Source organism: Nyctereutes procyonoides, unplaced genomic scaffold, assembly GCF_905146905.1.
Source record: "Nyctereutes procyonoides isolate TBG_1078 unplaced genomic scaffold, NYPRO_anot_genome, whole genome shotgun sequence".
Lineage (NCBI taxonomy): Eukaryota > Metazoa > Chordata > Mammalia > Carnivora > Canidae > Nyctereutes > Nyctereutes procyonoides.
In genome coordinates, this window is record NW_026575048.1 from 23,313,260 (window position 1) to 23,337,088 (window position 23,829).

The window sequence follows — 23,829 nt, forward strand, 5'->3', positions numbered from 1 at the left end:
CAAGCACAATGAATGCTATTTTGTTTATGCATATTCACGCTAATATATTTACTTTCTAGGCTAGATTAAGTGATACAAATTTTCTTAATTATGTGTGTGGCATAATATACAATACACATACGTAATATTTATTACATACTCACCCCCAGAAAAGACTAAGACAAAGAGACTCATAAACTACACTGGAGCAGGGATCATAAGTTTAATCCCCTCTTTGGGCCAGTTTAAGCTACTGTTCAACTGCTGTGGTTTTTAAACTGTATTTTATTCAAAATTATAAGGTTTTCAGCAAAAAGAAAGAAAGCTGGGGAGGGGCTCATTATCTCCAGCTACCACATCCATCTTACCGGGCTTTCAGAATTGTCTTCCCTCTACCTCCTCCTGAATAAGAAACTATGAAGTTAAAGCCCAAGTTCTAATGCCCAGCCAGGCACTCAATAACTGTGGCTTCCTCTCTTCCCACCTCCCCAGCATGCATATTTACCATCAAGCCTGTTGTAGGTAGTTAGTAGGAATGATTGGGATCCTCTAAACCCATTCAAACAAAAGAATTAGTGGCTGATAGGGACATTTGCTGTCTCACCAGGCACAATGCTACTTAATGAAATAAGCATTGCATTTATAGATAGCACTTCATGTACTGTGACAAATTGTCAGTCCCAGGTAGGCAAGTATGTGTGACTAACATTGCTAATCCTGGGGTAGGCTCCTCTGCCCTGGAAATGTGAACCGAGGAGATGCGACAGGATCCCCACTCTGAGCTCCTAGCTACTATGACTTAAGCAGTTCCCAGCACCTGGACTGCTCCCAAACCTGGCCACACACTATTTGAACAGCCCCTTGGGGAGGGTGAGACATCCTAGCCACTGTGTTATACATCAGGAGGCTGAAAGTTCAGAGAGACGAGATGAGTTACCTTGTCTCTCAGAGCTGAGACTAGACGTAAGATGTTTAAAGAGCAAGCAAACAAACTCTACCAGCCTATCAGCTGAACAAAGCCCCAGATAAAACCAACCCATCTTTACATTTACAGTATCTCTCCTCAGAGATTAGGCATTTCTGACACTTCACTCTGACTCAATATCCATTTGTGAGTAGATGTGAATATTAGTTTTTAAAAATATAATTTATGTATGTATGTATGAATGAATCTATGTATCTATTTTGGGGAGAGTCTTGATCTTCATAAAATATTTAACACAAGCTATTTAATCAGTTTCTTAGAATATTCTTCCTCCCTCTGTCTTCCTCTTCCTACCTGTGTTCTTTACATTCTTTCTCATCTTCTCACTTTGTCTCATCTCTTCCCTCCTCTACTCTGTCTCGCTTTTCTTTGCTTTAATAGCCTCTTCTTACATATCCTCATTTTCTGTATTATTAACTAGAATATATCTTTGGAAAAGATCAACGCTCCTATCCAAAGGCATCATAAAATACACAGCCCTTTAATATATACAATTTTGGAAGAAAGCCTTGACCTTAGCAAGCAAGTCCCTGATGTGCTGTGGAAAATGGAGGCATTGAGAGTTGGCCGAGAATGATCCTTCTGGGGCCCAGGGCCCAGGCAGGGCTCCACACCCACAGACCCACAGACATGTTTGCTGACTGGTTGTGTGATTAAACTCTGATCCAGGAGACGCTGTAGCAGCTGAATAAGAAAAGTACGTGGACTGACTATGAACACAGACCAAAGAGCATTTTAAAGCCTGAGTCATCTGTGCCCAATTTGTTCAGAGGAATTGGAAACAAACAGCTCAAGAAGAGTGGCCAAGGCAGGTCTCAGCTGCTCCCTCCAGAGGCCACTCTCATCCAGAAGTCAGTTGTGGGGGTGGGGCCTCCCTCTGGATGCTAGCCACTAGGCTCTGCCAACCCTCAGACCAATGCTTAATGCTGTCCCCTCTATCCTTTCCATGGGATGGAGTGTGATGAGGAAGGAAGGAAACACAGGAGGAAGTGAGGCTGAATGGGGAATGAGGGAAATCAGAAGACTGGGAAGAGGAAAAGTAAGGGAAATAAATAGGGCCAAAGGAGAGGGCAGAAGGAGGGCAAAATGGAGTGGTAAGAAGGGCGAGAGAAGCAGCAGGCAGGAAGCCAGGGAAAGCTGGAGCTCTCCATTTGGTCAAGCACATGCACAGCTACACCAAAGTACACATTTCTTTTCTTTGGGATCTTCTCCCTTTCCATTATGTTCTATATTTCTTCTTTTTTAAAAAAGTTTTAAAATCAATTAATTAACATATACTGTATTATTAGTCTCAGGGGTAGAGTTTAGTGATTTATCAGCTGTATAACACCCAGTGTTCATTCCATCAAGTGCCCTCCTTAATGTCCATCACCCAACTACCCTATCCCTCACCACCCATCTCCTCTCCAGTGACCCTCAGTTTGTTTCCTAGAGCTAAGACTCTCTTACAGTTTGTCTCCTTCTCTGATTCTGTCCTATTTTATTTTTCCCTTCCTTCCCCTATGTTCATCTGTTTTGTTTCTTAAGTTCCACATATGAGTGAGATCATATGGTATTTGTCTTTCTCTGACTCACTTATTTCACAAATAATGTTCTGTATTTCTTGTCTCTTGGAATGTGATTACACAGCCCTCCCCTGCCTCCACCTTGAAGTACTGTGTTTAGCTTAAAGACAGATATATGAGACCACATGTTGCCCTAACGGAAAGTGTGGTGCTCAGCCTACTTCTCATCTGGTTGACTTCTTCCAGGAAGTGCTCATGTTGGATGTCTTCCCATGCAGTCAGAAGCATTTACTGCTGCTCTGCTCCTCTCAGCTCCTTGCAGCATAGTTATGGAAATCAAGGGAAGACACCAACATTTATTGAGTAGTAAGCACTGTTCTAGGGATTTTATATATACACTGGCTCATTTAAAACTCATCATAGGTCTGTAAGAAAGTATTATTATTCCTATTTTATAGATGATAAAGTAATTTTGCACTAATGCTGTGATATCCCCCAGACCCACCACATGGGCTAACTCATTACATTTTCATTAAATAAAAAAAATAAGTGTTTTCACTTTTACAGTTGAAATATGAATTACTTATGGCAGGCAATGTCATGAGGACACATGAGTGTGAAATACCTTTGACTGGAAGAAGAGAAAGAACAATGATTGTTTAGGTTTTACAGGTGCTGTTCTAACACCTTGCCATGTATTAATCATTCAGTCCTCACAAAAATCCTACAAGGTACACGACACTTCATTTGCATTGTACAGATGAGAATAAAGTAATTTTCCAAGGTCATAGGGAGCCAAGATCTGAACTCATGCACCCTGACTCTGTGGTCCTGGTAACCTGTATATTCCACTAGCACGCTACTGAAATGGCTGGTTGGCATCACTTAGAATTTACCTAGTAGAAAACTGCAATTTGACAGAGGCCAATGTAAGAAATGCCTCATCTGCTGAGCTCCACATATTTAGCAAATTTCACCCTGTTGTTGTTTTTTTTTAAAGTAATCTCTACACCCAGTGTGGGGCTCAAGCTCATGACCCTGAGATCAAGAGCAAAATGCTCCACTGTCTAAGCCAGCCAGGAATCCCCATACTGTGTCTTTTATTGATATCTTTTTTTTAATGCATATGCAACTCAAAAGTCTACTAGGGCCTGCCTCTCTGCCCTGTGAATTCTAGACAAGATGAGTTTGAACTTCTAATTCTATACTTTGTGGTAGTCTAAAATTCTCATTAAGATTTCCAAAATCTCCAGGTACTCATGGCCATTTCTGGCTCCAAACTCACAGACTCATTTGTGCCAGTGTCATATCTGTTTCATAAGAAGTTGGTCCTGAAGAGAAACTTGACCCATTTCTGGAGTTCCATTGAAAAGATCACTTATACAAGACAATTTATATGTTTACTACAAGACTCATAGGAGGGGGGACAATAATATACATAGAGAAAGAATTTAAATTGGAAGAATCCAAACAGCTTCAAAACAAACATCAGGCTTGCCAGCTCCTACAGTTCTTCAACCGCCTCTCCAGGAAGGAGCTATCAAAGATGGATGGTCCTGCTATTATTTTCATGCAGAACAGATGGACATTTATAACTTCAGATCTGATATCTACCCCTTAAGCAATTCATATGAAGATATTTTTCTAAATACAGTTTCTTCCCAAGAGGAATTCATGTGCCAGCCTTTATAATACAGCTTTTAACCCTTACGACATATTTGTGACTTATCACTTTGACGAAAGTATAAGGTCCTTAGGACAAGTACCATATCTTACACAGCTATGTGTTTCCCACCAGGCCTAATAAAGTGCCTAGGAGATACTAGCTGCTTACGGGCTGTATGATGATTAATAAGAAACCATAGCTTTGAACACTCATTCATCGACTCATAGAAAGTTTGACAGTTAGACTAAAACTCTCTCCACTGAACACATTCTCTGAACAACACTGACTTTCTATAAACCCATGCACAACTACCACTATATTTCCTTAAAGGGCAATTCATAAATCAGAGCAGACTAAACCGTGGACCTAATTTCCCCATTGAAACTCATAATATTCAACTTCCTGAGGAACTGTAAAACATGATTCCAAAATGACCTAGTGATTATGTCTTGGGGACACAGAAAAAAGTTTAAGTAAAAATGTCTTGATTACTCTGGCACAAAATTCTTTCATGAAGCCATGCTCTTATTAATCACTTCAGGTGAGTTAAAGTAAACATAATCAGTCAAAGCTTTAAAGGAAGAGGTTGAAAGAAAATTCTTGGTCCAAAATGATTGCTTTCCCTCCCTTCTCCTTCCCATTGTCCTCCTTCACCCCCCCCCCCCATTCTCTCAGCAACTTTTAACCCAAGAAAGAACATGAGCAGTGATGACATCTGTGCAATCCTGGAACAACTTCCCTCCATTGAGTATAACCCCATGAGGACCATTTCTGGAGGACTGGGTTGTATCTGGGGTGACTCACAGCTTTGCCAGGTATCTAGGACACATGGAATATCTTCTCTTAAGAGGTTTCAATGAATCAGACAATACCTTTATTTTTCATTTTCTTTTGTTGAATATACTTAAAGGAAAACATAGGATAAAATCTAACTTCAGACATGAGGGGCCATGAAAGTTTATCTTTGGTTCCATGTCATGGCAGGAATTTCACAGCAAACGGGTCTCGTTTCTAACCTGGTATGTCTCAGGTTAGAGTATTTATAATGCTTCTCTCTCATATTTGCCTATACGCCAATTAGAAAAAAAAGGAAATGTTTGGCTCCATGCTGGACACACTTGAGAAGGACTTTTGAAAAATGTTTCTTTGTTAAACTGAACCAATAAAATGAAAGGGGAAAGAAAGGAGGGTTATCTCCAGGAACTGCCTTGTTTTCTTGGTTCCTCGTTTACTTCTTCCTGATTAGCATAAGATTTCCTCTTCTCCCCCAGGGGAAACTTCCAGAAATGTTTCTCTTACAAATAGTGCTTCTGCTGCCAATGTTTCTGAATGCTGGGAGAGAGAGCTCAGGGTCAGCTTAATAAGACTTCACTTTTATAGACAAAGATAGCAGTGGTGAGAATGGCCTTCCTGATGTACTTCAGACACTTGATTTGTGTAAGTCCAGAGAAACTTTCTGTAGGATGATAAGAACCCAAACTTACGATCTGCTATTTCTGTTTCTGAGCTCTATTTCTGAGATACTGGCATTACTGAATATACAGTTGCTGAAACTATACAATTAAGTTGATATTGGTTCTCTTTTCTTCAGCTACCAAGACTCATTTCATATTCACAGCCTAATTTCTATTCCCAAGGTGACTGCCCTGGTTTGGGTCTTCTGCATTTGAGTAGCCTCTTCATTGGCCTGGTTTTGGCAGCTCTTTCCACATATTTTTCCTTCATCACTATCAGAATGGTCTTGGTAAAACAAGAGCTGGCCAAGTTACCCCTCTGTTTATAAACCCATTGATGTCCTCCTATGGTGCGCCTTATAAAGTCTGGATTCCTTAATGTGACTTTTAAGGCCTTTATTCACAAGTTGACTTAAACCTGTCTTTCTGTCCTCCTGTCCCACCACAACCCCTCCCACCTCACCCCTTGTCTCCACCATCTGCGGCAGCAGCATCATGGCTTCTGGCTGTTGAACCTCTACTCTGTGCTCTACACAGGTCTATATTCTATACAGACAATACTGCATCCTCACAACACTGTTTAGGGCTGATATGATGACTGTTAGAGTTTTGCGGATCATTTACAGAGCTTCAGTAACTTTTTCAGGGTTGTGCAGTAGCCTCCATCCTTGGCTCTGGACTGTCCTTTCCTTCCCCGTCCTATACAAAAACTCTACCTTTCCTTTCAGCCCTTGGTCAAATATCACCTTGTCTTTAAAGCTGGCTCTCCCAAACACCCCTTATCTCCCATCTAATGCTACTCAGTCTCTTCTGTTTTTCCACAGAATGTTGTTTGAGCTTGACTACAACAATGATCACTACCAGTTCACTACCTACTCTAAACCAGGAGCTGTATGTCTCATGTATTTAGGACATCTTATATCTTTTATATCAGGTGTGGGCCTGGCACATAGTAGGTACTAACTAGTTAACTACAGGGTTGAGTGTTGGAGGGCTCCCAGGCATTGGAGGTTTCAAGGGGACCTAGGCAGGCTAAGGGCATGATGACAAGAATAGGTGAGACTCTTGACTAAGGTGATTACATCCACCTCATTGTTCAGAATTAGAGTTCAAGTTCATTTGGGACCACATGATATTGTTTGCCTCCATACAGCTTCTCTTAGGACCCAGAACAAGGCTATACCTGGGACTGGAAACCAGGTAGATGTGCTGGCCTTTCCAGGATTTTTTTCATCAAAGCACACAGATAAGCTATACTATGAATTTCACTCACGTAAGAGCAGCCTCCTCTTCTTCCTGAGAAGTAATGAAATAATTAAATAGAACTGATCCCTGACCTGAACCTCCCTGCCCCACATCTCCCCACTATGATGCATCGCCGTTTCTCATTCCCTTCTGCTATCTTGCCACCATGCTGAAGTTCACGCAACAGTGCTCATCTCTAGGCCATTTTCAATTAATTTCCTGAGTAAAATTTCATGAGACACTATCAAACCTTTTGCTAAAATAAAGATATATTACATCTACTCTATTCCCTTAGTCTACTAATCAAAAAAGCAATCAACTTTGTCTGGCATGATTTGTTCTTTTAAAACCCATAATGCTTATTGCTCATAATTCCATTATCCTAGATAGTATTTTTTTCCTCTTAATATTTGTTCCACTATTTTAACAGGAATTGAATTACTAGATGGTCGTTTCTAGGATTCCTTTTTCCACGACTGCTTTGAAAGTTTGCTACCTAATTTGATGCTATCAACGGAACGGTATTTCCTTATTTTGTCAAATCACAGAAGAATCAGCAAGGGGCTGCCAGGAGTCACTTCTAAAGGCTTCTTCTAAAGGCTCTATCACCTTCCTGAACCATTTCAGACCATGATGCACTATTTAAAGTCTCCCATAACAGGAAAGTCTGAGACTTCTTTTGATAACTGACTCAGTGATTCACAGCATTATGCTTAAGAAATGCTTTCTAATTTCTCATCTGAAGGATGATGATATTGATGATATATATTTTTTTGATATTGATGATATGATGGAGAAGGCACAGATCTGAGTTCAAATCCTAAACATGCCATTTACTAGCTGTATGACTTTAAGTAAGTCACCTTATTTTTTTTAATGGAAAGCAAATAGGACTTTTAAATAAAAACATATTAAAATGTTATATTTCTTTTCTTTAGTTTTTAATTACAAAAGAAATATGTGAAAAAAAATTCTGATAAAAATGTGCATTCTCCTTTTGCCTCTCCAGCCAAATTCCACTCTCCAGAAATAACTGGTAATACTGGTTTGATCTATTTGCTTCCAGAATATTTTCCATGTCTAAATAAACACATACAAAACAAAATGAGGCCATAACATGCATAACATGCATACTGTCTTACAACCTACATTTTTCATTTGACTATATATCAATAGCTTTCCATGTCATTACTTAATCTGCCTAAAATTTTTTCACAATAAGAATGTATTACTTGTGTAATTAAATTCTAGTTAATTTGGCCAGTCCCTGTTAATGGGTATCTAAAGTAGTTTGCATATTTTTCTCTATTCCAAACAATGTCAACAAGAATAACGTCTAAATACTAATGAAAATCAAGAGAGAGGAGAACTGTAAGACCATAAAAGTTGCCCCTAAAGGAAGACTGCTTCTCCCTCTCCCTCTCCCCCAGCCTCCCTTACCAGCAGAATCTGATGGAACAGGAGCACAGTGGAAGCCCCATCCCTTTGAATGAAGAGATGTCCCAGAGAAGCACCTTTCACTAGCCCAGTGCAATTTTCTAAAACCTCCTTGGGCATTGCAAGCTGCAGCCTGAGTGTCCTGAAGTAAGTTCTTCACCTTCTCCAGAATTCAGCTGGTTCATTTACAAAATAGTAATAACTGGGTTTTTTTTTTTTTAGTTTTTATTTAAATTCCCATTAGTTAATATATGTGTAATATTAGTTTCAGGTGTATAATATAGTGATGCAACACTTCCATACATCACTTCATGCTCATCACAAGTGCCCTCCTTAATCTCTCTCACCTGTTTTGCCCATCTCCCCCACCCTTTCTCTCTGGTGACCATCAGTGTGTTCTCTATAGTTAATAGTCTGTTTCTTGGTTTATCTCTCTCCCTCTTTATTTCCCCTTTGCTCATCTGTTGTTTCCTAAATTCCACATATGAATGAAATCATATGGTGTTTGTCTTTCTCTCACTGACTTGTTTCGCTTAGCATAATACTCTCTAACTCCATTCAGGTCATGGCAAATGGCGAGATTTCATTCTTTTGATGGCTCAGTAATATTCCATTGTATGTATATAACACATTTTCTTTATCCATTCATTTGTTGATGGACACTTGGTCTATTTCCATAATTCAGCTATTGCAGATAATGCTGCTATAAACTTTGGGATGCATGTGACTCCTCAAATTAGTATTTTTTTTATCATAGCTATCACTGCCATTTACTGAGTACTTATTACATGCCAGATGCTGTGCCAAAGAGAGCTGTAGTACATTATCTTACTTCTTACTAAGATGTTATGACTCACAATTTTAATTGGGCTTTAATCATTATTGAATTATAAGAATTATTTATATATTCCAGATATAAATCCTTTATATAATATGTGATTGCAAATATTTTTTCCCAGTCTGTGGTTTGTTCTTTCATTTTCTCAATGATGTCTTTTAGTAGAAAAGTTTAGATCTCTATCTTCTTTTATTGATTATGATTTTAGTATCATATCTAAGAACTATTTTTCCAACCAAAGTCACAAGGATTTCTATTTTTTTTCCTAGAAACTGTATAGTTTTAGCTCTTACATTTAGGTCTCTGACTCATTTTGAGTTCATTTTTTGTATACAGAGTTTATTTGTTGTATACAGAGTGTCTAAGTTTAGTTTTTTGTATAGGGATATCCAATTATTCCCAGCACTATTTGCTGAAAGGCTATCTTTTCCCCCATTAGATTGTCTAGGCACCTTTGTTAAAAATCAACTGATGATAAATGTAAGGATTTATTTCTGTACTCTCCATTCTGTTCTACTGATATATAGCCTTTCCTTGACCCAATATTACATTATGTTTATTAATTTGGTCTTATAATAAGTTCTGAAATCAGATAGCAGAAATCCTCCAAATTTTCCCACTTTTTCCCTACTTTATAAATTGTTTTGTCTATTCTAGGTCCTTTGCATTTTCTTTTTTTTAATAAATTAATTTTTTATTGGTGTTCAATTTACCAACATACAGAATAACACCCAGTGCTCCTTTGCATTTTCATATAAATTTTAGGCTACCAAAAAAGTAAAAAAAAAAAAAAAAAAAAAAAAAAAAGAGGCTGTTGGGACTTAGGGATTTCACTGACTTTACAGATAAATTTGGTGAGAAACGCCATCTCAACACTATTGAGTTTTTCAATCCATGAAAATCTAGTATCTTCCTTTTTGTTTATATTATCCATGATTTCTTTCAGCAACATGCTATAATTTTTAGTGTGCAAAGTTGACACTTCCTTTGTTAAATTTAGCCCTGAGTATTTTCTTCTTTTTTGATGCTTTCATTGTTTGAGTTGTTTTCTTAATTTCCTTCTGAGAATTTTATTTTTGTTTGTTGTTATACAATAGATATAACTGATTTATATTGATTTTGTATCATGTAATCTTGCTCAATTCATTTATTTGTTCTATTACTTTTTGTTTTTTGTGTGAATTATTTTGGATTTTCTAAATAAAAGATTATGTAACCTGCTAATAAAGAAAATTACACTTTTTCCTTTTCAAGCGGTATACCTTTCATTTCTCCCTCCTTTCCTCCCTTCCTTCCTTCATATTTCTCTTTTTCTTTTTTTTATTGTGCTGGCTAGGTGCATTGTTGAACAGAAGTAATGAAAGCAGACATCCTTACCTTGCTCCCAATCTTAAGGGAAAGCTTTCAATATTTTATTATATATGTTGTTAGGTGTGGATTTTTCCATAGATATTATTTATCAGGTTTGGGAAATTCCCTTTTTTCCTTGTTTGTAAAGAGATTTTATCATCAGTGGATGTTGGATTTTGCCAAATGCCTTTTCTGTGTCTACTGAGGTGGTCTTATGGTTGATTTTCTTAGTCTTATTAATATGGTATATGTATTATACTGATTGTTTTATGGATATTAAGCCAACTTTGCATTCCTGGATAAGTTCCAATTGATCACAGTACCATCCTTTCCATTTGCTGAATTTTGTTTGCTAGTATTTTTTTATGGACTCCATATCTATGTTCATGAGGGATATTGGTAAATGGCTTTCTCTCCTTATGATGTCTTATTCTAGCTTTGTTGTTGCTATTGTTGTTCTTGCCATTGTTTCAGTGTTTTGCTTTTAATTTTAAGCCTGGCTTCCTATGCTTCATCCATGTATAGCTTAGTGGTCTGCAAATATTCAGACAGAGGATGTGCTCAAACACCTTGAACCAGTAAAACTTCTAAGGTCTTGAGATCTTATAAGATGAGATCATATAAGGCAATGCATGATAAGTGCTTGGCATAAAGTAAGCCTTTAATAAACATTAACAGGGTCATTATACACACTTGGGTGATTTGTGCCCTACACAAATATGTTGAGTGAGTGAACAAGTATTTTTCCAGTGTGTGGGTATGGGAGTGCATTAAATGCTCAGGATGCTGATGTATCTTCTGCACTGCATGTATGTAGATTCTAAGGAGGAGCTAGAAGGCTATGGATAGCTTGGACCTTTCCCCACCTCCATTGGGAATACACATAGTCTTAATCATGAATATACCTGCCCTGACCATGATAGAGTCTTCAGCTAGCTGCATCACAGATTATGACTTTAACCTACAATACTGCTCCAAATATAGCGAGTCACCTTCCATGGCAGCATAGAATTTGTTGGTCTTCATGGTTTATCCTGCTTTGGCAGGAGCTCTCTATAGACAGAGTTGGTGACAGGAGAAAGCACCAGATCAGAATGCCACTGATTCCCATGGTTCTCACCTGGGTCTTATCTGCAACCACACTTTGCAGGGAAGACAGAAGTTCATCAGTTTCTTAAACACAAATGCTTCTCAGATCGTTACATTCAAATTTTCAGAGCATTCAAATGGTTGTTTTCATCAATTTTGTCCATCTTTATCATTGCTTTTTGGGGAAATAATTTGCCAGTCTCTTCACTTAGCCATGGCTGGAAGTCTTGCCTTACCTTACTTCTGTAAGTCTATAGTCTGAAACATGGATATTCATGTTTCTGAAACTTTTTTACAGGGTTATTGTGAGATCATATAAGGCAAAGCATGATAAGTGCTTGGCATAAAGTAAGTCTTTAATAAACATTAACAGGGTCATTATACACACTTGGGTGATTTGTGCCCTACACAAATATGTTGAGTGAGTGAACAAGTAGGGCTGAAATTCAGCTTATGCTCTCTTCTCAAACTATGCGTTCTAGCACTCACTGGATCTATCCAGAGGAGGCATCTTTTCCTAATTCTTCACCCAGAGAAAGCAAGTTTTTTCTAATTCACATAGAAATGTCATATAGTCTAGCTGGAACCTGAACATGGACTCCTATTGCCTTTCCTTCTCTCAATTCTAGATCATCTAAGTGAAGGCCAAATCGTTAATCTTGAGCTGATCCAATAAATATGCTCACACAAAAGCTCATTATCAATTTCATGTCCTTTGGTTGTTTCTCCTCTATGTTCACATTATTTTTTCTTTCCCCTTTCAGAGTAAATGGGCTCATTGATTTTACTCATGCATTTATGGAAGCATGAATTAAAAATAAGTTGTAGGCTGCTGCTGCTGCTGCTGTTAGTGAGAATGTTGGGAAGAGTATTACTAATTAGATTTCCTGCAGAAACTCAATTTCTAAATCCCTCTAAAAGACTCAGGACTCCTTCAGAATCCTTCTTTCACTTGATCTAGGCATCTAGTTCCTTTCTGAAGGACACTGATTTCTTGTCTTGCCTTTGACCCCAGGGATAAAGAAGTCAATTGACTCAGTTGATTTTTCTAGCATGCAGGGTTTTTATTTTATTTATTTCCTCATGGAGCAGAGGACTTCAAGAATTTGTCTAACTTTCTTGTTTCTCTAAAAAGCAATGTTTCTCAAATTTTTCCTTATATCTGTGTCACGCAAAAGGCCAACATGTCTGAATCTGTCTTTATTGGTAGGGGAAGCCTTCTTCCAGTCCATGTGACAGCCAATCCTGCTGATCCTCCCTATTCTGCTTCCAGAGTTGTAGATGATGTGAAGAAAAAAAGAATTCTTGGAGCATCTGGGTGGCTCAGTGGTTGAGTATCTGCCTTTGACTCAGGTCTTGATTCCGAGGTCCTGGGATTGAGTCCTGCATTGGTTTCCCTGCAGGGAGCCTGCTTCTCCCTCTGGCTATGTCTCTGCCCCTCTCTCTGTATCTCTCATGAATAAATAAATAAAAGTCTTTAAAAAAAAAGAATTCTTAAGAGAGGGGTAATATATAATCCAATGAATAACGTCTTTTCAAAAAATTATTATTAGTTTCAGAGGTAGAATTCAGTGATTCATCAGTTGCATACAACACCCACTGCTCATTACATCATGTGCCCTCCTTAATGCCCATCACCCAGTTACCCCATTCCCCCTTCCACCTTGCCTCTAACAACCCAAAGTTTGTTTCCTAGAATTAAAAGCAATGACTGATATCTTAATAATACTTTGTATTTGTGCAGTCCAAGCAATATTGCAGATGAGGGTATTAAGAAGGAGCATCTTATGCCATTGTTACAGAAGTGAATTTAATGCCTATCTACTTTATGAGAAGACCGTTCCCATTTTAGGCACTCTCAGTTTTGATCACCCTCATTTCATTTATAAAGAATAAATCATTCCTTATTGCCAGCATAATATCTCAAATGCCCTTTCCATTGCTTCCAGTTTGGAGAATGCTGATCATATCAGAGAGAAGATAGTTGCCAAAGAGAATACAGCTATGAGCCAGGGTGCCCTGTAACAGAGAAACAGAGGGCTGCCACACTGTGCATGCATGCAGCCAGTTTCATTAACAAAACAAACCTGGCATCAAGCATATTTCTAAATAATAAAATCAACTAAGAAAGACCTGATACCCAACAAGTGTGTTTTGATCAAGCATGACTACTAATTAGTACTAAAAATCCTAAAGCAAAAAGTGGAAAGAATCAAAATAGATCATAATGCTTTAGAAGGAAACAATCTGGACTACTATTGTAGTCACCCATCTTAAAGATTCTTAATAATCCTTAAGTGGGGAGATTTGGACACTGAAATCTGAACCCCCATGCATTCTGCAGAATCTACTGCAATTCCATTTGCAAATGTGCATGGTTATCATTGCTAGAGAGGGCTCAGTCATTCTTAGCACATTTGTTTTCATGTCCCAAAAGTCCTAAGTTTAAAAATACCCCTAGAGATGTTATACATGGATACCTGGGATGAATAAACATCCTGTTTTTTAGGGTCAAGATTCTTAAATCAAGACAGAGCTGAACCCTTTATTTCAGGCTGTGTGGCTGGGATAACTACTGTCAGACTGGGCTATATATTACTTTCCTATGTCATTTTCCTGTTTAGAGAGTTTCTCATGCATTATTTCCATTGATTTTTTTTCCATTGATTTTTTATAACAAGTCAGGAAAGACGGCCACAGGGGTATGATGACCCCCAGATCTCTCTACAACTTACATTGAACCAGTCTTTCTCCATCTTGGATGAGTAAAGATAATCTTTCCACTCTAAGTAGAATTACACTGTTGTTATCCCCATTCAAGAGAATTTTATTTTATTTCTCTTTGCAAGGCCCTGGCTTTCTTTCAATTCTTTTCAAGCATAAATTCAGAGCGGTTCATGCCTTTTCTTAAGCAGAGCCCATATTTCTTTAAGATGTATCTTATCTGAATCATTTGATATATAGAAATCAGTGAGGCTAAAAACTCCACTAATAAAAGGTTCTTAAGAAGAAGAAATAAGGAAGTCAGAAAGACAGGTTCCCATACTGTTAGAGATTATCTTGTCCTACCTACTCGATTTACCAGTTAAAAAACTGAAGCAGGAGCTCACATGTTAGCCAAGGGCAAGCCTCCCACTCCTGACACCCAGCACAGTGCTCCTTCCATTTCTAAAGGGCAGCACTGGTGCAATAACCTGATTCCACTTTCTTACACTAATTGCATCACCGTGTAGCCTGGACAGCAAGCTTTGTGCTGTGCTGGCCTCAGGCAGCACCCCTCACTCTGGCCACCTGCAGAGAAGATAGAGAGAGAGAGAGAGTGGGCTTCCCAAGACCCTTGTGAAGATGCTGCCTTTATCAGACACCACAGTGAGCATAACCTAGTTGTGTCATAGAACTGAGAGTTCATCCCCAGAATCACTGGCATGTGGTCAATGACCACCAGACCTTTAATGAGAGTGAATCTCACACAGTAGTAGGCCCTGGGAAACATTGTGTTTTAGGACCAGTTGGGTATAATGGAAAAGACATAGGATTTGATGTTCAAAAATTGGAATTCCAGATCTGGCTCTGCCATGTACCAGCTTTGTAGACTTGAGCAATTCACTTAATTTCTCTAAGCTCCCATTTGTGGGTCAAGAAATGCTTAATGAACATCTATTTTATATTGGGCCTTGGGCCACGTTCTTGGGACATCACAGTGAATGAGAAAGACCTCATTTCCTCTCTATGAAGCTTACTATTTAGCCTCAATACCAATCTATATACACTTAGTCATGCTAACAGTGTCCATCTTGCCATGTTGTGAGAATCAGATGTGATGATGGGTGAGAAAGTACTTTGCAGACTGTAGCTCTTGCCATTTCATATGGGGCAGAGCTAAGGGCTGGTCTCTGGAGTGTGCCTTCACTGCCTCCTCCAGCCACCTCACACAGGAGTTTCGCAGAAACTGTCCTGGGAAACATCACAGCTTCCTTCCATGGGTAAGGCAGCCTCATCTCAGCTCATTCCATTTTGAAAAATGAGCCTCTCCAGGCTCCTGCCCCAGGTACCCTCAGTCCTTCTTACCCACAGGAGCCAGACTCGTAGAACATCTGCCACGTCAGGCTGCCACTTCTAGCCTCAGCTCCTGCTGCTGCTATTTCTGTTCCATTTCTGGTGCACAGAGATGTCTGTTCTATCTCCAGTGGAGGGGAGCAGTTTGCAGACTGCCCTCCAATGATTACTCATTGGAAAACATCTACAGTCTCTAGAAGGAAATGTGTCTCTAAGACCTGTCTTTCAGTCCTCTGAGCCTTGTCCTCCCTAGAATCATATCCCAAGACCATCACTTTTCCTCCAAACGTGGTTAAGACTAGTGATACTAGTTTCTTACTGCTGCTGTATCAAGTTACCAGAAACTTAGAGGCTTAAAATAATACACATTTATTATCCTACAGTTCTGGAGGTCAGAAGCTTAACATGGGTTGGTGAGCTGCCTTCCTTCTAGATGAGAGTCAAGGGAGGATTCACTTTCTTGCCTTTTCTGCTTCTAGAAGCTGGTAGCATTCCTTCTCTCATGACCTCTTCCTCTACCGTCAGGGCCAGTACCAGCTGTATTGCTGCTTTACATGGAACTGAACCCCCCTTGATTTTAGACATCGCCCTGACTTCGATTTTAATCTGCAGTGCCCTGAATTCAGTAGGGGTTTACCAATTGTTGGCTTAAGAAATGAAGAAATATATGTTTCAAAAAATTGAAAAATTGATACACATTAACACATAGTGATCTTCAAATCTCTGTCTCTCTCTGGCCACAGCCTCCATCATCACATGTGCTCTGATTCTGATCCTCTTGCCTCCCTTTTTCACATATAAGGACCCCTGTGATTCCATTAAGCCCACACATATAATCCAGAATAATCTCATCTGCAAAGTCCCTTTTGCCCTATAAGATAACATATTCACAGGTTCCAGGAATTAGGACTTCTCTGGGTGGTCATCATTTTATGTTACACTAGCCCAAAGTCCTATGCTGTGAATACTCCTCAGGATCACCAGCCCCAAGGAGCCAACCTGACAAATTCATCTAATTGCTAATAGATACAGGAGGTACTCTTTCTTCCCTCCATTGTGCCACAAAAGTTTCTAGGGTCAGTACTCCCATCTTGATGCCATGGCCCAAAGAATGACTTGAGCCATGGAGCTGTATAGCTTCCAGGAGCCATGACTAAATTTTGGATAATGGGGATATCTGTGGCTCACAGATTTGTACCAGGTACATGGCCATCATTTGCAGTGGATATGCTTACTCCCCAGTCTCATATCAGAGCAAGAATAGCCTTAGTGACTGTCCAGTCCAAGACCTTTACCTTACAGATTAGGAACCCAAGGGGTGCAGAGATAAAGTGACATCCATTGGAGCTGAGATGGAGAGCCCTTCTCCCTCCAACACTTGTCCTTCTTTCTTACTCTTCATGCCCTGTAGGCAGGGCTATTAAGCTCAAGTAAAGGGATGCATAATCTTCACCAACCACAATCCATTTCTTCCCAATAAAGGCTCTTTAAAAGGCAGAGGTACTACTGTGGGAGAGGCTTGTCCTGACAGAGAGGACTTTACAGACACCCTGAAAGTATTCTGGCTCACTAAGGCAAGTCCCCCTCTGGAGCTCAAGTGCTGCTAGGTTGACACCAGAATCTCATTAAAATGAAAGAATCACAAGTCACAGCTTGTTGAAGGGTTTTCTCAAGGGTCAGAATTCAAGGCCCTGTGACCTCATTGCTCAGGAGATGAGGGACACATTTCTGCAAGCAGCACCAGAAAACTAATGTGGCCTCTCATGATGAGTTCCAGAAAAGGGGTATGGACAAGAGGCTACAAATCCCCCCAGCAAATTACTATGATGAGAAGTTAGCTCAAATGAAAGGAATGACTACCCTGAACCCTTCTCATATGTCTGAACAGACAAAAATTCAACAGAAATAGAATATGCCACTCCTGCTTACAATGATGCACTTGTTACCCATTCTTGAACCTGATGCACATTTGGTTTCCATGGTTATCCTTATCCACCCTTCAATGATAAGTCAAGCAGAAAAAGGGTAGTGTGGGGGTGCCCTATATTTGTAGGATAATGTGAATGTATGCTACCTAGGCAGGCAGAAAAGCAACCTCTTTGTCTGTCTACTTGTCTATCCCACCATAGTCAACAGTGTTGGCTTTTTTGATGGTTGTTGTGGCAGAAAATGCTTAACATGCTTTTTATTCTTCCTCCCAAAAATCTAAAATAATTCAATAGAACATAGCCTCAAATGAGAATTTTTGATCCCCTTGTATTAAAAAAAAAAGCATGTTTTATCTTATCATAAAGGTAATGCATGTTCATGAACTCAAGTTTGAAAAACACCAAAGCAAACAGAAGAAAATATAAACCATTGACAATTCAGTCATCTAGAAATAACATGTTTTATTTAACTAATTCCTCATTGTTTGAGTGTTTAAATGATTTCCAGTTTTTCGCCATCATAAACAACACCACCAAGATAGTTTTTTAGATAACCCAATAGGAAACATTTAGTTGCAACTCTGTTCCTTAAGTCTGTCAGGTCGTCTATAGAGAAAGGTATCTTTTGATTCTTGAGGGTTGAGTTTGTATTATTAGTAGCACTTGGCCCAAGAAAGTTATTTTCTTCTTCTCTAAACCATAGAGAGTCTGAGAAAGACCCTAAAGGATCTTTGAAACATGAATCAGAGATACTATAAGAGCTAGGCCTGCCTAGCTTGAATATATTGTATATATCAAATATATACGTTAGTAGGGGTGCATGGTCAGAAATATTTTACTGATGAGGCATATAATAAAGTTTAGAGACCACTGCCTTATAAAAGTAACTTCATAGTAGACAGAGCAAGTAGCATAGGAAGGGAGCTCTTGAGGGCTGGAGGCCAAGAATGCTTTGCATAGACAATCTCCTTTTAGATCATCCTGTTTGAAACAAATGAAAAGAAAAAAATCATTGTTCTGTCCTGGGGGATGTGTGTACCTGTGTGCATGTGTGTATGTGTATGTGTATCTGTCACTCCAATTGTATTTCTTTTCTATCCCAGTTTGCCTTTCTCTCCTGACCACTCTTTCAGCTTCAACACCCTAAAACTAGAGGTCTTTGCTAGAGGCTGCTTATCCAAAGTGAGGTGAGTAATTACTGACTGTCCCATGAACCAGGTCACCTTAAAGGTGACCACTAAACCCTGTGGGCAGGAAGCAGCTGACTTTAAGCATGCATTAGCACATTTCACCTCTACAACACCACACACCGGGGATAGGAGGGGTGCTTCCAGGGTGTGCTATCAATGATGCTCCAGGGCTGGAGCTCCTCCCAGCTCTATCTCCCTGACAGCCTGTCCTTCCAGCTCCTCCCTGTCTTCACCTGTGGAACTTCCTCTTTGGAAAGAGCTGTAAACCACGCACATGTAGGTTATCAACCACTGAAGAGGCTAATTTATGAGGTCCCACTTGGTTAGCCAACAAAGCCCGAGAGCAGTAGAAATGGGTGGCTAATGACAAGTTCCGCTGGGTGAAAGAGGAAGTGCTGGGCAGACTTTCATCCCTCCAGTTGCTTGGCAATACCACAAAGGGTTCAAGTCAGAGCATGAGACTCCTAGCCAGCTCAGTCCACCAGCTGCAGCCCCCCAGTGACTATGGGTGCAGAGGGGGATGTACCCTGAGAGAAACTGTCCATCAGCATGGTGCCTGCAGCTCAAAATGTGGTTCAGTTACCAGGTTCCAGCTACTCCTAGGATAGAGCCAATCTGAGAAGTGCTCAGACTTTTAAGAACAGACTTTTGCAAACCCTTGGGGCAGGGGGAGGAATTAAAGGAAGGAGAAGAAATGCTGGTATTAATCTGGGCTTCTCTGAAATCACCTAATCTAAGTTCTGAAAGGGTCTAAAAGCCCACAAGCACAGGGAGAGACACATAAGATCCACAAGCCAATCCATACACATGGGGAGAAAAATCAGTGTGTAGTAGGTTCAACCATGGTCCCCAAAAGATGCATCCAGGCCCTAATCTCTGGTACCTGTGAAAGTGATCTTATTTGGAAACAAGGTCTTTGCAAATGTAATTAAGGATCCTGAGATGAGATTACGCTGCTTTTACAGTGGGTCCTAAATCCAGTGACATATGAGCTTATAAGTGACAGATTTGAGACTTGAGGAGAATACCATGTGGAGTTGGAGGCAGGGATTGGACTGACGTATCTACAGGCAAAGGAGCACTGATATACCAGCAGCCACCAGAAGCTAGGTAACCAGGCATCGAATGCATACTCCTGCAGAGCCTCCAGAAGGTACCAACCCTGATCACACCTTGATTCCACACTGCTAGCTTCTGGAACTGGGATAAAAGTAAATTTATGTTGTTTTAAGCCACCCAAATTTATGTTGTATTTATTCGTTACAACAGCTAAAAGAAACTAATGCAAAAGGCCTATAACAGGAGTGGACTCAAAATCTGAATGACCCCACTTTGGGCTTACAGTACCCTTGTTAGCTATGGCAGCATCATTAGCCATTTCAGAACTCTAGGACAATGTTTCTCAGCCTTCTGAAAACCAAGCCATCTGGTTTTTTGTTTGTTTTGTTTTGTTTTAGTTTCAGTATAGTTAAGGCACAGTGTTATATTAGTTTCAGGTGTATGATATGGTGATTCAACACTTCCATACATCACCTAGTGCTCCTCGCAAGTGCCTTCCTTCATCCCCATCACCTTTTTCACCCATTCCCCCATCAGCCTCCCCTCTGGTGACCATCAGTGTGTTCTCTATAGTTAAGGGTCTATTTCTTGGTTTGTTTCTCTTTTATTTTCCTTTGCTTGTTTGTTTTGTTTCTTAAATTTCACATATGAACAAAATCGTATGGCTAGAGAGTATAATACTAAACCAAATAAGTCAGTCAGAGAAGACAAAAACCAAACCAAAACAATGACTTGAAAATCAGTTCTCTGGAAGAGGGTTGGTGGAGGGGTTTAGGGGAAGAGCTGCTGCTAATCTGTTTTCCATTTGAAAGCAAGTGTTTCTGTTGGAGACTAGGATCTTATCTTGCTGGAAAAGAAAAATGTGACTATATTCCAAAACATCGGAAGTAGTAGATGTCAAACAGGCCCCTGGCACTTCTTAAAAAGTCACAGAATGCCTCAACCTGATGATTCCTCAAGATTTTATTAATTTATAATATTGTGTTCCATCAGATCATCACTTTTTATTATCTTGCTGCTCTGAATTGTATCTTCCTTATTATTCTCAGCTACAGGGGCTATAAATTAAAATCATTCAGAATTTATACTCTTACAGTTCATTATCTGTGATTGGTATTATCTCACTGCCTTTTTCTAGTCTTTCTGTATTCCCTGACAAGAAATATTGCAGTAGAGTCTAAATACCATCCAACCAATAAATGTTGAGTTTTAAAAAAATCTCTATTGACTACACTACCCTAAAGGGCACCCCCATTACTCCTTCTTATCTCTACCACTAGCATCCCTCTGCCGAAATGACAGAGTAAGTGAGACTCCAAAGAGTTGGCAGTTAGAACTGAGATGTAGGTCCTTGCTTTGGTGCTATGCAAATTGGGCATGTCATCTCTCCTTTCACCCTCACCTCATTCCCCGATGATCAAGAAACATTAAGATACATCATCTTGCTTCATAAGGAGCAACCCTACTTCAGGGAACAGGTAAGGATATAATTAGTTGAAGCAAAAAGCAATGAGCAGCCCATTACTAGAAGCTCTGAGCACCTCTCCATGAATTGCCAGAAGTGTTCCTACAAAGGTTGGGAGGCTAGTCCCTTGTTTCTCAGACCGATGTGAGTACAGATCTCTCTTTTAGACTTCAGGAAAAAGAAATACCAGTTTCTAACAGCGGTGAGATTCCCTCAAGTGGTGTTTGCATGTGTTTCTTCACTAAAGAACTTGATGAAGTGGGCTGGTGTATCTACAGTGGCTTCTGTCATGGCTGCTCACATCATCATTCTTAGTGATGTGACAAATGACCATGCTAGACAGAATGTTTTTCAGGCAGACGGAAGTTGGCAGTGCTCACTACAATATGAGTATTCCAGTCCTGACTGATTCAACTAATGGGAAAAGGTTTATATTCAGGGCAGGTACTGGCCCTTGGGACTCAGCTTTGCAAAAACATAAAGGCATGGATAGATTTCCACACTCAGGAATACTGAGAAGTGAGTGTTTATTTTTTAATTCCCTCATGTTCTTCTTCGCTTTGTTTTTCTCCTAGTATTCAGGGTAATATGCAGATGCCAGAGATCACAAGATAGCAGATCAAGGAGGAGAAACAGGTCAGAGAGTGGCAATGTGCAATCTATTGGCACTCTTTTCAAAATTGTTTAAAAATGTAAAAAGCACCAACTTTCAAATTTATAAAGCCTGACTCCTATAAAGTATGTGAACAATTGCTACTTGTCCTTCTTTTCTGATCTCGCTGAACCATACTCACAGGTCAACAGTCATCAAATAAAAAACCTACAAAGACCAAAAGTGCAGGTACTGCCAGGACTGCCTCTTGAGGCTGGGGATTGGGCTCTGGAGCCATCCCTAGGGAGAATGGGATTAAGTGTGCAAGGAGATCTACATCAAGAGTATAACAAACCTAGCTATGCCTCAGGATCACCTGAGAAGCTTCTAAAAACATTTAAAAAAAAGGGGGGGGGGAGTGATAGAGTCTCATGGAAATTAAAGGTCTGAAGAAATACTGAATTGTATCCACCAAATGGACAAAAATGACCGAGTCTGACAATATCCGGTACTAGTGAAGATGTAAAGTCCCAGGGACGAATGCTAACACCTCACTAGTGGGGGTATAACTTAGTGCCACCATTTGGAAAATAGGTTGGCACTATCTATTGAAATGGAAGCTTTACCCTATGGCCCAGCAATTCTACTCCTACTCTCTACTCTAGGGAAACTCTTGGACAAGCACAGGCACCAAAAGCCATGTGCCAAAATGCTTATAGGAGTGCTGTTGGTAACAGCAAAACCATAGAAACAATCCAAATGTCTAAGGACAGTAGGAGAGATAAATTGTTGTATTTTCACACAGTGATCGAAAACCAAATGAACCGCAGCTATGTACGTCAAAATGGACAAATCACAAATCAAAGGCACTATCTCATTTATGTAGCAGATTACAAACCTCAATGATAAGTTGTTTGGGGCTACATATGTAAGTAGCCTCTCATGAGGCCATGAGAAAAAGCAAATGAACAATGAACATAGAATAGTGGTTACCTCTGAGGGAAGGAAGAGATTCTGGACCTAGGCGGGCGACAGAAGAGGTTGTAAATGGGCTGACAGCATGCAAATTCTTCCTCTTGGTGATGAGAACACAAATGTTGATTTTGCTGTAATCATTAACCCATGCACACATGGTCTATCTTGCACACAGATTAATGCTACGTTTTATAATAAAATTTAAAAATATACAGATTTCAGGGTTCCATCTTAGATCCATCAAATCATCATCTCAGTACTGTGTATAAATTCTCCAGAAGATTCAGATGCAGTATAAGGTTAAGAGCCACTCACCTACACACATCACTAACCCCCTACCCAGGGCAATATGCATCAGTATCCAGGTGAAAACAGCTCAAAATATAAAACAAGGTCAAGCAATTCCAAAATGTCATAAAAACAGAAAGAAGGTCAGCCTGGGAGAGTCTCAGAGTTCGGGGTTTGAGGCAGCCTGAGGGCATCAGCTATTTCTGTGCCACTTCCAACCTCACCCAGAACTTAATTGAGCTCAGTCCCCATTTGATTCGCAGTAGCCTGAGCCTGAGATAATTGCCCCCTAGACCCAGGCCCAAGGTAGGCTGTCACCATAGCTTTCACTGCAAAAACAGAAACACAATGTGGTAGAAAGTATCCTCATCTAGCACTCATCACGGCAGACATCAAGACCTAAACTGGCACAGACAAACTGTGTGATCTTTAGCAAGAGGCTTCCCCTCTCTGGAGCCCTCACCTTCTCATCTGGCCTGCCTTTCTCACAAAATTGGAATCCAATGAAACAGTGTAGGTGAAAGGGCTTTGCAAAATGGAAGCATGACTCTGAATGTTCGGGTAAGTCCATTACCAAGCCAACGGTTATTTCTTCCTACAAGTCAGAAACGTAGGCTGTCAATTCTGGGTAAGTAGAGTTTTCTGGGTCCAAGGATTGTGAAGCTTTAAGATTGCCACAGTGAGACCCTAAGGCAAGACTAGGACTTAGTGCCTCCACCTCTATCTCT

At 39.9% G+C, this 23,829-nt stretch overlaps 1 protein-coding gene across 1 annotated transcript in view; it reads right to left on the bottom strand.

Moving 5' to 3' along the window:
- The window catches only part of ALK (ALK receptor tyrosine kinase), a 690,816-nt gene that overhangs the window by 450,724 nt on the left and 216,263 nt on the right, over positions 1-23,829 (bottom strand). The gene's annotated exons all lie outside the window — the stretch shown is intronic.